This window comes from Poecile atricapillus, chromosome 1 (genome assembly GCF_030490865.1).
Source record: "Poecile atricapillus isolate bPoeAtr1 chromosome 1, bPoeAtr1.hap1, whole genome shotgun sequence".
Lineage (NCBI taxonomy): Eukaryota > Metazoa > Chordata > Aves > Passeriformes > Paridae > Poecile > Poecile atricapillus.
The window spans coordinates 165,314,823-165,332,091 of record NC_081249.1 but is presented as its reverse complement, the minus strand read 5'-3'; the positions used below and the strand labels follow the sequence as shown (position 1 = coordinate 165,332,091).

Genomic DNA, 17,269 nt, shown 5'->3' with positions numbered 1-17,269 from the left:
CTTTGAGGACATGACTCCTCAAAAGCAGACAGAATTCCAGGTCTGCTCAGAAAATGATTCTTTATTCTAAGCCACTGCCAACGATTTTCTAACATGAAGTGTTTTGCCATATGGTTAATGGCCAGTATTCTGACCAGCACCAACGGAGGGCACAGACCCTGCTCTGGGTGTGTGTGGTTTCCCTCTGGCTCAGGTTGGCAGAGCTGTTCACTTGCCAAGCAGGGAAGTGACAGCTCTTTGCCTCTCCTGCCTGTCAGCTGTCATGTCTGTTTGAACATAGGTCCTCAGCAGAAAAACTGCACTCCGCTATGTGTTTGTACAGCATCTATTGCCAGTGCAATAACTGGAATAAAGGTAAAAGAAAGCAGATATGGCAGTAATCTTTGATACAGATCACAATAATTGGGAAGGAAAAGCTATTCTGATAAATGAACAAATTGATTCATGCTAGTTGGGTTAGGTGCCAGAGGGTTCTATCATCTGGCTTATTTGACTTTGAGATATTTTTAGGGAATTGACTTTTTTGACACAGACAACAAAATGTTATTTCTCCCAAGAGTTTCCTGGATCCCACAGAATCGCTTTTCCACTGGTGATTTTCTCTGACTACAATAACGTTGTAAAAAATAACTCAGCCTCTTTTGAGAACTTTGTCACCTACCATCACTGAGTGTACTGTCCAGAGCCATTCATACAAGCTCTCTCCTCTTCAGCTGGGGGCCTGTGTTCATATTTACCTTTTTTTTTAACTTTGCCTTCAGAGGAGACAACTTTTATCATCTCATTAACACGGTATCAGCATCAGCAGAACTTTCATATTACTTTTTCTCTGTCTAGCGCTGGCAGAACAATATAATCAGTACTGTTTGGGGTCATGCAAGTTCTCCCATCTGGCTTATTCACAGAATATGCTACTAAACATCTTCCACGGCATGTAGCTGTATTAGAGCACAAGGAAAATCTCATAACATGAAGATGTTTTTTAAAAAAAAAAAGAATAAAAGTATGCCCTAATGTTATTCAGTCTTGACAGGCATTATTGTCAAAATAAATCTCTATCCTGGATGGACAAAACTCTCAGCCAGTGTTAATCTGCATGACTGATGCTTTTCAGTGAAAAGATATCAAGTGCCCTTAAAATTTTCCCTGTGTATGTGCAAAGCACTGCACATGTATGTGTAGATAAGAGAATTTACAGAAGCTACAGAAGTGGTAGTGTGGCTCTGCATTTGGAAGTCAAAGAGCTTTAAGACAGCATGGCACAAGCAAATTCTGTTTCCTCATCTGACACAAGTCCAGACAAGTGATTTACACCTGTTACATTTTGTTGTTTAAGTCTTTGAACCAGTTTTGAATAGCTCAACCCCAAAGCAGGTGCCATGCAGGAAGAGTGAGGATGATGGCCATAACTAGACTTTTGGAGATCCTGCAGAAGGCCTGCCTCAAAGAGGTGACATGTGCTGAAGGGTGGGTGACTCAGGGAGTGTAACAGTCCAGAGGTGTTTGTGTGGGGCTCTCAGTGACCGCTATCTGCACCTGCCCCTTTCCTCACCTGTTTCAGTGCAGAGTGTAACTGAAGTTTTCAACTGTGCACATCAGCTGTGGAAATCTCACCTATTCCCATTCTTAGCTCAAACTTCTGAGATCCCACTAGTGGTTTGTAAACTGGTCCCCCTGGGTAGCTCAACTAATACTGGTGAAGCCACGTGAGGGGGAGTTTGGGTACAATTTTTACACCAGGAAGTAAATAATGATGCAGTAACCTCAGTGTAAAAATTGAGGAATGCATCTGAGTAGCAAAGGGATCTATAGGAAACACTAAAGCCATCAAGAACTTCTGAAATATTCAATCTCTTTCAATTCCCTTTCCCATATTCTGGATGTCCCTCATTTTCTCTTTGTGGTTTGTCCTGGACAAATGATCTCATTATGGTCATGCACTGCAAGCTGGTCATGCTGAGTGAACTCCACTTCTTCTCTGGCACTACTTAACACTTGCTTTTTGGAGATCAGTTATAGTCTATTAGTCTTTTCTAGGGCCTGACTGATCTCAATTGCTCTTCTCATATCCAGGGCAGTTCCATTATTTTCCTATCATGCTCTTCTGCATCCACCACCTGTGCAAGTTTTCCATGTGTTTTTCTGGAGATGCAGACACTGCCATGTTCTAAGCACTCTTATTTCAAAGTATTAGCTGTGAATGGCTGAAGGGATTGCCCATCCTGCTGGCAGATCCTGGCCTCATGAATAGGATTTTAAAAACCCTACATTTTGAAGGTGAAAGGTGCTCTTCTAGGTCCCCGATTGTCTCTGGAAATGGTATCTCTTATCATGCTTGAGAGTCTCAAGGCTTTTTAAGAAGTCTGATGAGGACAAGCTTATGCAATACATTCTTAGACTTTATAAACCTTGGATGAGGTTTTTCCAATTTGCAAACAGAGTATGTGGCCCAAGTCAGAGAGAGTTCAATGTGATCATCACTATGCTAAAGTCAGTGATCAACTCACCTCAGGTCTGGATTTAGCCCAGTTTTATTTTAAGTCTCAGATCTCAGTGTCAGTGGTATAAATGTAAGCAGATATGTATTATTTTTAGAGCAGAGCTGTAAGCTTCTTTCCTGTAAATAAATAATAGTATGATTGCACTATCTCTTTGTGGGCACTATCTTTGGGTTCTTTGAGATTTCCTGAGATAATCTTTAACATTTCAAAATTTCTTCTGGTATTTCAAGACATTCATTGATGTGTTTCCATGAATGATTCCTCACTCCTGCTCTTCAAAGGCCAGTCTAGGCACTATACTCTGTTCTGTTAATACATCAAACTATACCCAAGCCTCTGCATAGTCACATCATTCATAGGAATTGTTCCTCTGTAACCTGTGAGGAATTATGTTGACTTCCTTGAGATTCTACAGTGTTCCATGCATGTGTTTGTCCAGACTGGGACCTTAGTCTGGAGATTGTTCATCAGCAATTTTCTGCACATGTTCTCCAACCAACATGTGAAACTATGGTTACAAAGGTTAGTTTTTGACAAAAAACTTCAAAGCATGGTGTTTCTTGGCTGCCTACACATAATGCAAACACAGTTCAAAAATCCAGACTAGAGTTCCCCAAACTTCATGAAAAAATCCTGTTTTTCAGAAACATTTTAGTCAGTAAACTTGCTTTGTAGATTATGTGAAATGCAAACAAAAAGGAAGGACTGCCAAGATTACACAGATTTGTTATTAAAATCAGTATCCCCAAGAATACTGGAATATAATTAATAATTTAAAAATATTCCTTTGGACCCTGACATCTGATGCCATTCAAATAGGACAGGGGGAGAGAAAAACTGACTGCTTCCAAAACAACAGCAGCTGCTCGACAGAGATCCCTGGGCTCATACAGTGACCAGAAGCTAGCCCAAGTCTACACACCAGATCAGTGAGGAAGAAACAAAGCTCATAGAGACATAGAGCTGAAGGAGGGGTAATTTCACTGACTTCTGAATGATATCAAGTGGAGATTTACATCATGTCTATAAAATTTATACATCTGTATGAACGGAAATTTTAAAATTACCAAATTTAAAAGGACCAAGCTGTTACCTACCACACACATACCACATGCAGGGAGCTTTAGTATATCCCTCTGCCTTTCCTCAGGGTTGTGCTCACTTGGAATTACCAGTCTGATTTTGTTCAAGTTAACAATGGCGTGACAGCATTTGGTTCACAGCAGTGTAGTCATACCCATGGAGGCACTAGAATTACAGAGGGATGCAACTACAATTGAACCAGAAATTTAATAAAAAAGAGCTTGCTGATTAGTTAACCTTTAGTGCTTTGGTTATGATGTCATTGACATGGACAAAAATATTCAACCAGAAACACAAAATATTAAAAAGGAGATTATCTCCATAGGAAGATAAGTATCCATGTAGCCTATAAATAGCTCTGAAATTAAGACATCCCAGACAACATCTGTAAAAGGAAGAATTCACTCCTTGACCTCTAGCATCCTTGTCTCCCTCAGCAGGATTAAGAACAGCTGATCCTTATCAGGATACAAACACAATGGCTGTTTGATGGTCGAGCCAAGAAAGAGGCAGGCATGGCCAGAGGCAAGGGGGAGACACACTAAGATAATGTAAAAGTCCTGAAGAATGCTCTCGGTGTGCAGGATCTCTGAGACAGATCTCTCTTGCTGTATGAAGCATTTTAGCTCTGCTAAATAAATAAATACTAACAGTCACTTCAATAAAAAAAAAGCAGGGGGGCAGGGGTGGGAGGGGAGGACAGCAGCATTCATGTGTGTGAATGAAAAATCAATTGTCAAAAAAAATTATGCCCTGGCTAATATGTCACCTGATGAGATGCACTGGGTACCAGAAACCTCTAAATACAATTTTAGCTATAGCACATTTAGTACCACCTTATACCAAAAGTTTATCCTGCAGCCAGTACAGGTGGAAGGAGGAGGACTCACTACCCAGCTCAAAGGATGCTCCTTAGTATTGCTGCTGATGTCCTTTCCCCATCTTCTACTAGCAGCCTGTCTGGATTAATAAACATGTTATATTTTGAAGTCTTCTTTTCTTTTTAAGAATTTTGTACTGTAATTTTAAAAGGATAGTTTCAATGTCCCTCATCCTGTCCCTTTAGTCTATAACCACTGCTTCATTTCTAGCAGAAAATGAGCTTTTAAGTCTTGCATTGTTCTACAGCTCATGAACAATTTGCATTGAATACACCAATAAGGATTATTTTAAAGATTTTTTTTTTAAATAAATATGTTACTTACAAAAATTATAATTGAATTCTAGCTTATTTTGATCATTAACTGGTTTAGTGGTGCTCATACAAGATCACTGCAAGTATGCATGACAGAATTATGTAACCTGTTTGGAAAGCAAGGTGAATGAGGATCAGTGATACTGGTACACCTACTGGTCATAAACACTAGTAATATACAGGTAGTAGTAGAGAAAGCTTCAAAGCAAAACACAATTAATTTTCCAGAGGCTAATTTTCTTTCACAGTTTTTATGTTGTAAAATTGCCCACACTTGGAGGTACATGTGTGTATTTTACCTTCATTTCCTGGTGGGTTTATGTGTGATAAGACTCAACATTTTGTGTAACACTACTTCATCTGTACTAGGAGCTTAACATATCTGAGGCATTTCTTTCCCCTGCAATTTCACTGAAGGATGGAGCAGGTCACTGCTTCTGGGGGTGGGGATGGCTCCCTAGTCCAGTTCCCCCTCAAGCACCAGCCATGCTTTATACAGCAGATTTGGAGGGTGTACAGGAAGGTGTACAGGCTGCATGCCTTGGAAGTGTTCCCAGAGAATTCCAGGAGATGAGCTCTCCTCCCAGCCTGACATGGTGCCATACCCCTCTCCCAGTTGTCCTGGGTCTTTGGAGACAGTGAAGGCAGGGGTTTGTACAGTGATCATGAAGCTATGGCCAGAATTTGGCTTCCAACTGGCAGAAAAAACTTGTCTCCATAAAAATAGTGTTAATATAAGATAATTTAGACTGAACTGGTTTCTCATATATAAATCATTAACCAGTGGCTAGTTCTCACTCCCACCTGCACTACAAATCTTATGACCTCAGTACAACAAAGGCTTTTCTACCCACATGGTATTCAGTGACCCATGTCTAATGAGGTTTGAGTTTGTTGGTTGGGTTTGTGTTTTGCAGGTGGAATGTTCTTATTTCAGCAATTTGCAAGGACAGCCAAAACTGGCTCTGGTTTGTTTTATGGAAAGTGAAGGAACTTATGTCACACGGTTGCTGTCTCGAATTCTTATCACTCAAATAACTCACTGCAAAGTGAGGTAGGTAATACACCATTCACTGGGCTTGTGGTGATTTACAAGCCACTCAGAAAGCTGATATGCACTCAAAGGAAGTGCCGCCACTCATTTCCAGTATCACGAGAAGGTGTCATTTCCCTTCACCACACTGCAAACGCATTAATTCTGAATCACATGCTCAAGAAAAATCACACTGAAATAAGCACACATGCAAACTGAAAGAGGAGAGGCCAAGTGCAGGAATGCTGAGCTGCAAAATTTCTCTTCAAGAGAAGAAAACAACTCTTTAGAACTACTCAAAGAAAATGAGAAAGTAGGTGTGACCCTTGATCAAAGACTTATGGTTCTACAGTCCACTCTGGGGTGCCCTGGTTGAAGCGGCCTGATGAGTGAAGGTAACAAGGGGATGGTTTTCCACCAAATGTGGTAGAGAACAAACACTTCACAAAACACAGCTGCTCTGACTTTGCTGTTGGCATACAGCTGAAGTAGCCCAAAACAGGGTTTCCACACCTGGGTCACTTTATCTGTCTTTCTCTAGTTTAGAATTTGCTTTTCAGGTTGTTGTTACACATGCTGCCATGTCTGTCTTGCACATGGGACTGAATAGTCTGATCCCCTCCCCTCTACTGCTCTTTTCACTATGCAAGACCAATCTGTTCTGACAGTGTCCTCCCAGCCAAGGGAGCAGAGCTCTGTGGATAAGGAAATGGTCTCTCCAGAGCTGACTCACAAATGTGGACAAACCTGAAGTAGATTTTACTTAATCTTTTGTCAGTGCTATCCAGCCAGCTGGTAAAGGACACTGCACTGCTGGAGAGATGGGGTTTTGCTGGGCTATAAAAATGACACCCTGCAGGGATTTAACCTCCTGCTGCACTTCCTTAAGCATAAGCTATGAATTGTATTTCCTTGAGAAGTCCCATGGGCTGTATTCTGTGTACCAGAACTCCTGCTTTCTCCTCCCTCTCTGTTTTTGGTGGCACCAGTTCCTCCTTAGACCTGTGGGTACTGCTGAATGTTGTTAAACTCTCCTCTGTGTCAGCCTGTACATAACCAAATGAGTGATGGAAAAAATGAGCCTACATGTTTTTTCCAGGAAGTCAGACAGCAGTTCCCTGTCTCATACAGGTGAACACTTTCTCACGCCCGTAATTCATTAGGACAGCAAGTGTGATCTCAGCTCTTTCACAACGATGTTTGTAGTCTGTGCCACTGCTTGTAAGGACTGTTCTGAGTGGCAGCTGGTTGCTGACCTTTAACTGCACTTCTGCACTCCCATTTTTGACTCTTTCTAGCCTGTTTTATTCTTCTTGTCTTGGGTTCTGGCACAGTTCAGTCACCATACCATTCCAAAATCATAATCAAGTAATTATCTATTATTTATAATCAACTAAAATCCAGTAATGAAACACATCCTCCATCTACTTGCTAATGAAAATCCTTGTCACTCGTGGGATGTGACTTTAAGCAAAGGAACAGCCACAGCTTTAGCTGAGAAGTGTTTGATTAGGTTTTCTGAGATCTTGAAGAACTAATTTAATAAATCCTTGCTTGCTTGTATGACTGCACCTTCTGTCCTCTACCACACTTTTCATTAAATCACTTGGATACAAATGCACATGGTTTTAATGTGAAGTTAAATCCTGAAGCTGAAACGAAATAATTAACCCTTCACCCATGAATTCCTTGCTACCATACAATCTAGTTTTTATAGAGCTAAGAGTTGAATAGCAATAGTGACAACCGAAAATATTTAAGGCAAGTGGGTATTTGCTCACCATGGAAAGTCAGCCTTAATCATACATATATAAACTTCCCGGTCTGGTGAGTACAGTTAAATAGTGTAGCAGAGATACTGTGTCCCACAAACAAATATTTGTACCTACAGTTATTGGTGCTGACTCAGGATTCTTGAAAATAATCTCTCAGGAAAATACTGCCAGGAATAAATAACCTGCAGTTTTCAGCTGTTAAACTTCCTGGTAAAACACTGGTTTGTGACACCTGCATCCATCCACTCAGAACATATGACTGACTTGTACCAAATGCAACCCATTTCAGTCTGTTTGGCAGAGCAGTCTCTCAAGGGCTGTATGTGCTCTCCTCTCTGAATATTCTTGTATGTAACAGAGGTTAAACGTGCAGATCCTTGGCTTTGTGGTGAGAGTGCATCCTCACTCCTGCCCTACAATCCCTAGTGACATCAGCAAGGGTTGTGGCTATAGCACATTTACCTCCCAGTGATGCTGGGTGCAAGGCTCAGAAGCAGCCGGTGGTGCTGCTGGTCCTGCACAGGCAAGGCTGGGAATGTAGGCAGCAGGTTGGTTTTCCCTTATTTCCTTATTTCCTGTACCTTAAGAGTGCTGTATTCTGGTGTGTTTGCATGGGAACAGAGCAAAACAACCTGCAGCTGGGTTAAAGTGTTAACATTAGGGCAGAGTAGGCTGGTAACTTCTGTTTCTAGTTATGTCATTTCTTAAATGGCTTTAAGTACCTTGCCTTCCCCAGAGGGATGTGCCCAAAGCTCCAATTTGGAGGTATATATTCCCCTTTTGAACCAAGCAATTTTTGATGGAGGAACAGCATTCCAGCTTCTGTGAGGAACAAGTCCCTGGCCTCCATGGATCTTCTTCCCAGCTCCCTCACTTCAATGGGGCCGGGAGACTTTAACCCGCAGTGATTTCCGTAATGGCTTTTTGTCATCACCCCCTTTCAGCAAGGTAATTGAGATTTGCTTTCACCTGAACATTGATGACCAACAAAAAAGTTTTTTACAACTAGAAACAGTAAATTATTTCTGTGCTTTTGGGCCTTTTTCTTGACTCATTCCCTTTCAGAAAGGTTTTTTTGTGTGCTGCCCTTGCTCTGTGCGCGGGTGGCAGCTGGCTGGCCTCTTCTTCCCAAGGATAGGAACATCTGCTCATCCTCAGGCAGGCATGTGTCTGCTTTTGGGAGACAGGCCAGCCCTGAGGCTCTGAGCAGACTCTAGAGAGATGATGGTGTGAAAATAGAGGGCATGGCAGCAGCACCTGGCCCTGAGGTCCCAAAAAGAGAGGGGGAGGAAAGGGCCCAGGCAGGTGTTTGCCCTTTGCTTGGACAGGCAAGACCCAGGCCCTGAGCAGGCTTGGAGGTCAGGGCAAGCTGCCTCCTATCCCCTATTCCACATTGCAAGAGGCATTTCTGGGTGGTATCACAAGCAAGTGGGACTGTAACAGTGTTTGGGGAGACAGCCCAGAAGTACCCCATGAGGTGGCATGATCCCAGCCTAGTGGGAGAACATACCCTTGGGACACTGGGCTTCACAAACAGCCCAGGGAACACTCCCCAGCCAGGGAAAGGGCTGTGCCTGTGAGTTTTTGACTGGCATGGGTAAGAGAGGGGAGAGTATGAAGTGTAATAGTGACAGTCTCCATCTCCCCAGAGCCCTGATGTCAGTCCCAGCCCAGCCCCAGGAAGGTTCTGATGCCTGGGCTGGGGATGCTGCCCAGCTCACTGCCTGGGGGTGCACAGGGGTGGCCTGGCTTTGACTCAGCCCTCAGCTTCCCCAACTACTGAGGCTTGCTGCCAATTCCCTCCTCACTCCCTCACAGAGCAGGGGCATACAAAAATACAGACATACATTTAAGCCATTGCCTGCATTTGGACTTTACCCTTCAGTCCATCTCTAACTGCAGCATTTAAGCCCCACAGATTTTCACTGCTAAGTGGTCACAGCTAACATTCCTTGATAATCAGATGAACTGAAAAAGTTCTGTAAGATCTATTATGTCTCTGGCTTGTAAAATACAATAATTTCTTACTAGGTTACACTAATATTTCGTAATTCATTCTTAATATTATCCTTCAATAAAGCTCTGCGCAAACAATCTATCCCACAGGAGGAACTTCTGCCAGATCCCAGATGTCAAACACATTTTCTTCAAATACAGGAGTTCGTGACCTTTTATGTTTGTTAATGTGACGCCATGGAAATTATTTATAATAAATAAGCATATTTTAGAGTCAGGTGTTCCATGGGCCATTTTCAGTGATACAACAGCCTTTTCTGAAACAGGTCTTTCCTGTTTTGTTGTTGGTTCTTTTTTTTTCCACTAACAATGAAGGTTTGGGAACAACTTGAAACCCTGTTATTGAACCAAGTCCAACTACTGCACTGAAAGGTAGACAAGAACTTTTAAGATAACTCATCTTTCATATCTTTCCTGAAATCAGCAGCAGAGAAGGTTCTAAATTTCTCATTTATCCTGAACAATGCAATTTTTAAACTGCAGGCTGTATAAATAATTTGTCTTACAGCATCAAATCAAAGAGGAAACTACTGGAATTGTTTGGATCTAAAGATATATTTGATATGCCAACTGATTTTTGATGTAGCAAGCTCATTTTAAAGCTGGGCTAGAACCACCTACCCACAATCTTACAGGTATAAGACCCCTAGAAAATATCTGAAGGTGTCAATATGTTGATAACATTTAGTCTTAATGTTTTTCAGTAGATATGACAATGTCCTCCCAAGCTTGTGCCAGATTAAGAGTATCTGGCTCTTAATGAAGTCAGGCAAGAAAAGGATACAATTAGAAAACACTGCAAGGGGTATGCCTTGGCTCTGTTATGTCCTTTTCTCAACTACACATAAAGGTTTATAAAGCCTCCTGAGTTTATTGGATTCATCATCTTGGATTCCTAGACACTAGCAGCAGCAACAAATGTCTCCTGAGGAGGAAATAGAACCGTTTGCTCCTGCACCTGCAGTTACTCCTGTTCATCACTCTGGGCTGAAGCTGATGGCCTGTCCAGAGCAGCACCTTTGTGCCTCAGTGATTATCCACTGGATAATTTGGAACCTTTCCTTGCCTTTGGACAGTTTGGGGCTGGCAGCCACTGACAATGTTAAAGGCCACTGTGTAGTGCAGAAGCAACCGCTGCAGCTCACACAGATGTGGGACTGGCTGTGGAAAGACAGGACCAAAGTGTTCTGGTGAATGAAGGATGAGCCCTCCTTGGATTTATTATCATAATGTATTAATGATGTGTGCGAGCAAAGAAAATCTGCTTTACAGCATAAGGCAAAACATAACAAGCCAGAAAATCTGTTTTCAAATTCACAGTACATCAAATCTGAATGAGATAAAGAGAGTCTAATTTGAACAGCAGAGTATCCCCATGTAATTGCTTGTCTAGGCATTGTAGCAGCATTTTCAAATGGTACTGGACATTGTGCAGTAAAGATGTCCTTCTGCAGCTCTGTGGGAGGAGGCAACTGGCTGCAGTCTCAGATGGTGGACTGAATTACAACAGGTAATGTCAAGAAAGTGTGATGTTAAACATGCATTTGATAAAAGGAGAAAATAAAAAATAATAGTTATGGACTGAATTATAGCAGCTTTCTATAATGAAGTGTGTGGACCCCACCCAGCATCTGTGGCAGAGGGGGGAAGGTGTCAGCTAAACCTGAAGGTTATGAAGGGAATGGAAAAAAAAACAGGCTCCAGCTGAGAGCACAGGACAGGGAGGATGAGGAAACAGTTTCATGTTTCTCCCAAAAAAACCTCAGGGGACAAAGATTACTGCTGCAAAAACTTTAATGGTAGTAAAATCCTCTGGCTGCAGAAGTTGTTTGTAACTAAGGTGTATTAACTGCTTAGAGACTTCAGCTGAAAAGTACTCTGCTATTTCACTGAAATCTAAATTGCGAAATCCTTTTTTTCTCTTAAAATGTCTCTGCCTCAGAGAACTTAATTTAGTGGTTACACACAGAGTTTGGCTATGAGATGATGTAGGCTGTGTGCTGGACTTGTCCTGATAACGCCCTGCTTTTAGGTCCTGATGGCTGAGCTCATCACTTGGCTATTGCAATATATACTGGAATTTAACTCTGATCAGAAGTACATCACTTGATGTTAGTTTCTGAAATTAGAATATTTCATAAGTAGTAGTGTTAAATGCTTGCTTGCTCTTAAGGATTCTCAGCTGGGAGAGAGCTGGGAAGGCTATTTGGAATCATCAATTGCTTAATTTCATGTAATTCTTCATAAACTAGGCAAGAACTTCTAAGCAATTATATTTTCCACTTTCCTGCTTAAAAGATTTCAGTGTGCTCTGTGCAAACATTGATTCAACCTCTGAACCTCTTGATTTTTAACATGGAAGTTGGCATGTCAGTAAGTGTGCACGGGTGGTGGGATCAGTTTTCTGATGCAAAGGATCATGAGGGAGAGTTCTGTCTGGATTTACAAAAAGCTGCAGCCTCCATCAGCATTCCTGCTGAAAACTATGTTCACTGGTGCATTGGCACAGAGTGAAGAAAAAGGGTCTTAATCTGTTTGAAAGTGTTTGCAGATGTAAATAATTACTCATGATTTGTGTCAGTATTTATACATGGGCTTTTTATTATTTCAGGTCCAGTTCCTAAATGTTTGAGGCATAGAGATGATAATATAGACTCCTGCTTGCAGCTACTTTCTATAGTCTTCTGGCTACTTCTCTTTCAACAAGAAAAACACTGGGAAGTTGTAATCCAATAGCATAAACAGGCTCAGCAACAAGTGAAAAAGCCTGCAGTGCAGAGGTTCAAAACAGATGAGACAGGCCTCACTGGGGAATATGAGAGGTGAAGCATAGCCCAGACTAATAAATTCTCTTCTATTGGCCCTGCATGAGTCTGCTCAAGTATTTCAGCCCTGCATTTCTGGAGCTGAGAGTGCTGTGGTTTGGCAGAACCAGCCAAAAGCAGCCCAGTTTATTAGCTCAGTCTTAGTACTGGGGATGCCTGGGATGGGAAGCAGCATAAGGAGCAAGAGCAGCCGCAGAGAACCAGGAATCAGTGAGGATGAGTGGTTGCAATGAAAGTCTGGAATGTTCACCAGAGGAGAGGGAGCTGACAGCAGGAGTCAGTGAGGCAGGGGAACCATCACCATCTTTCTCAAGAGAGGTTTTTTTTTAGAAAGATGCAGCAGAGCATGGAGCACTCTGGGTGCTGCCAGGAGGCTGGCAGGGAAGGAAGATCATATTTGCAGCTGACAAGAAAAGAGGTAAATTGGTTTCACTGCTGATCTTCAGACTAGATTTGTTTGGAACAAAAATCTTTTAAGGAAGGGGGGAGGTTTGTCTCTCATCCCAGCTAAAAACATCACAGAACAGTAACATGCTCTTAACATCCACACAAGATCCGGTAGTCCACATCCCTTACCATGCCCAGCTGAATTTTGTGCTTATTGAAACAAACTCCCCAATTTTCAAACAGCTGAAAAGAAGACTGAAATGTGTCCCAAACCATCAGAAGAGCCATAGAGATGTGTTAATAGGCCCCCTCAAATTACAGGGTGCAGTCTTGACTCGATGAAGAAGGAAGGTCATATTGCAAACTGTTTTTTTTCCTTTAACTGCCTTGTCAAAAATACTGGTTTTAATGTTTTTTTCCTTCATCAGAGATGCAGCCTGCAGTCCCAATGGATGGCTGCTACTGCACTGCAACTCCAGCAGCTGGCGAGCCCTTCAGGCAGGACTGGAGGTCGTTGAGTACCCAAAAACCCCTTGAGCATGACAATGCTGGGGTAACTTGATAGCAGCAAGCTGCATACAGGGGCCTTATCAGTAGTTAAACAACACACTTGTGTGAAGAGTGAAAATAAAGCTGTTCTGTCATGTAAATTAATTCAGTGAGATGCCTTGAAATGTGTGATTGATGTGCACCTCAGAAGGACTCAGATAATTCTGGAAGCATACCAGGTTACTGGTATTTCTTTAAAACAGTGACCATGCATAATCTCTCGAGTTCCATTAACAGGAATCAGAGCCCCTCTGCTATGTGATACCCAGTACTTGCAACTGGCTCTGCACAGAGATGAACAGAGATGCTTTGTTAGCTCAAAATTTATAAGTCTGTGCTTTTGGCAGAGGGTCTCTCTCATCTTACAGTGGCTCTGGAGCTTGAAGCAGCTGTGTTACACTGCATGATGACAGGCATGAAATTCTTCGTTAGCAACAGATCTATGGTGCTATTAAATTTAAAATTAAAAATATTGTAACAGAAAAAAATACAGTCTTGGTGTATGGGGAATCCACTAAAAACTGCAAATCAAAAGCTATTAGGGCAACTGTGCAAAACTTCAATGACTGAAAATTTTAATGCTTTCAAAGTGTAAACAGCATTTCTTTGGGGAAATACACACTTTTTCCTACTAATCCAGCCCCACCTTTTCTTCATGTTTGCCTTTCGAGGTGCTTTAGCACTTCCATTACCAAAAACTAGAATCAAGAAGAAACCACCTTGAGACTTATAGAACTTCTCCTTCCTGCAAGGACATTTCCAAACCAGAATTTCCTGCTGAAAATTCTGAACCAGTCAACTGTGTGTGATCGCTAAATTACCCTACCAACTATGCACTCTAGTGGCAGGGGCTTTCTCTCGTGTCCGTGTGAAGCCTAACTTGATCCATATTCCAACTGGACACGCCGTTTTTATGAACATTGTAAAACACGAAAAAATCGCTGTCTCTAAAACAGAAGCCTGGTCGTGCTTCTAGCAAAGCGAAGGGCAGCTCTGGCACCGACTTTGCAGGTGTCACGGTCCAGCAAGCGCCAAAGAAGAGTTACTGGCAGCCATTTGGAGGTGAGTTTGCCGCAGCGAGTAGCTGTGGTGAGGCGGGAGAGTCCCGAGGCTGCGGGGGAACTCCCCTTCCGCGATAGCGCTCGGTGAGTAAGCGCTGGGAGCGCACCTGGCCGGGCCGGGGCAGCGGCCAGGGGAGAGCGGCGACGGATCCGAACCCCGGCGGCTCCGAACCGGAGGACACACGGAGCCCTCCCAGCAGGTACCGGGCCGGGCAGCGGGGGCCAGGGCAGGGACGTGCGGGCAGGAAGGTGCGGGCTGCGGCCGCGAAGTGCAGGAGCTGCCCCGGCGGAGGCAGCCGTGTGTCTGTGCTTCCTATCGAGTGGCAGACTTTGGGAGATGTAGGCAGGTAGGAAAGCGGTAACTATTTTGAAGTACTGGGGAATTGAATCTCCGTAAGTATTAGGTCCGAGGTTCAATTGTACTTAGAACAGTTTCAAAGTGGTATTGCTGTATGAAAATGCCTTCTGAAGTTCAAATATTCCGTATGAATTAACAGCTAAGTGTTGTCACAGGCCGGCGATAGCTAATTAGGTCATCTTCCCTAGGAACACTTCGAGTAATTAGATGTGGTTTAGCCGAAACTCCAATGGAAGTTGTGACTATAGCTAGACAGTTTCCCTCCACGTGGGATGAAATTAGCGTCAGAAAACACATATTTACTGAACTATGCCCTGCTGTATCCAAGAGCACTGCTAAAGCAGCAGGTATAATTGTAAGCTGTTTCAAGCTTGTCCTATTTACAGTTGTTGAATGCGTACCATGAAGCTGGATTCCTGGGTATTTTGGATCACTCTGGTTGTTAAACAGCAATCTGAAATAAATACCATCTTTAATTAAGCTGGTCTTGTAACTCTCCTTTGATGTGGAAACATGCCTGGTGTCTCATGTGATGCATTTCTCTAGATAAGAACGAAAAGGTTGATATCGTGACTGCTCCTACAATGCACACATCCAGTCACTCCGCTGTAATTGTGCAGGAAAATAACAAGATCTCAGGATGTCCATGGGGCCACAGCTGACAAGTGCCTTCCCATCTAAAAGATCCTGTGAGCACCCGCCCCTTGGAGCTGGACCCTTGCCGTCCTAACCCTCAGTCTCTGATCTGTGCAGGCTCAGGCTTTTCCCAGTGATACTTGCTGAATGCACTGAGGTTTGCTGCTTTATGTGCCTTTAGTTTTTACAGTTGAGTGTCCAAGCTGTCCAGGCATCCAGAAATGAGGTATACCTTGATAAGTTCTTGGAGAGTCCAAGTGTCTTTAGATATCAGGAGATCAGGACTACTTAAAAACCATGCAAGGGAATACATTGCCTTTTTTTCCCCTCTTCCTGTTATTTCTGGGTTTTGTCTATAGCTGTTAGACACATGTGAAGAATCAAGTTCTGATTTTGTATCTTTCATTTCTCAAGAGAGCACTAGACACAGAAACCTTTGTGCTGTTCTGGGCTGGTTCTCTGGCTTCTTGCTTATGAAACTGTTTCACCTTGCTTTCAGTATAGAAATATTCATTAGATGAGCTGTGATCTTACAACTCGGTGGCTAGGGCATGAATTCAGGAGTGGGGAAGTTTAATTTTTTTGTCCTTTTACCAACTGTATGCTAAATATTAAAATACATATTTGCAGAATACATGTGGTTAAGCAATACTTAATTTCAAGAGAATACATTTATTACTAAAGTGTCCCTTGATTCTTGCCAATACTCATAAAAATGACATCTACTAAAAACGTTGCACCCGGAGGGTATATTGGACTTCACAGATGTCAAATTAATTCCACTGCCCTCCCCTGCATTTAATTTAGATGATGGATCATCAGGTGATTAATTCCTCTTTTTTCTTATGCTGTAGAAGGAATGAATGTGGGCAGGATTGCTCAGTCAGTCATGTGTGTGTAGGCTATTAATTTACAATGTTGGAAGAAAAGTTTAGGCACTGGTCTCTTTTTCTTTGTCCTAAACCTCAGGCTTAGTTGTTTGCCTCGTTTGTTCTGTCACTTGTTTAGTATCGGCTGGTTTGCTTTTCTCTCAGCCTCTGTTCATCCTCTCGTGGGTGGTTTAGTTTCAGGTCTAAGTGACTCAAAATGCACTCCCCAGGGCTGTGGCTTGGCTGTGAAATGGGCAGTCCTGCTCTGGCCCCCTGTTTTCCCCACTGCATTCTGACCCCACCTTGTGCAGTCCACCACAGGAAGAGCTGGAAAACTACTTTTTTTAAGGGGAAAAAAAAAAAAAGTTTGTTTATTTTGGTCATTTAATTTTGTATCTAATCAGTGAGCTGGGCCAACTCACCATGCAGCTGTGTGTTTACTGGGTCCTGCAGGAATGGCTGTTGTCAAGGCAGGGATGAACAGCCCCCCCAGTAGCAGCCAGCCCTTTAAGCAAGATCGGGACAGGCAGATGCAGCCCCCATGTGTGGTGGGCAGAGCCAGAGGACCCGTCTTAGCAGAGCAGCCTCAACTAGGAAGCCAAGCTTTGGCTAGCTTAGGCCTTCTGTCTTCGTGTCTCTCCTCTCTGCCGTGGCTTATACCAGAAGTACACATTAACTCTGGTGAAACATTTATTGAACTTTTTTTGCTTGATGAAGATGCTATTTACTTCATTTAGTGAATTTTATGTGATGCATATCCTGACTTATTGCTCCCCTCTTTGGACTCTTGTTTAATTTTATAAAATAATGGCTTTGTTTACTCTGAATTGCTATCTCCCCAGATACCTTAAATCTGGTAAATATTCTCTCTAATCTAAGTAGGACAACACCCAATCTCTGTCAGCAGAGAACTTAAGCTCACTCTTTAAAGTGAAAGGCAGAGCAAGCTCTGACTTGAAGTAAAACAGCCTCTGAGTTAAG

General features: G+C 42.6%; 1 protein-coding gene across 3 annotated transcripts in view; it reads left to right on the top strand.

Annotated features, from left to right (window-relative positions):
* Nucleotides 1-14,408: 14,408 nt before the first annotated feature.
* The window catches only part of TC2N (tandem C2 domains, nuclear), a 32,396-nt gene continuing 29,535 nt past the window's right edge, over nucleotides 14,409-17,269 (top strand). For 2 of the 3 annotated variants that reach the window (XM_058862614.1, XM_058862601.1), the window contains exon 1: nucleotides 14,470-14,625. The gene's annotated coding sequence lies outside the window, so the exon portion shown is untranslated. Of the gene's footprint in view, nucleotides 14,427-14,469; nucleotides 14,626-17,269 lie in introns of those variants that run through there. The other variant, XM_058862609.1, reaches the window with a different exon arrangement.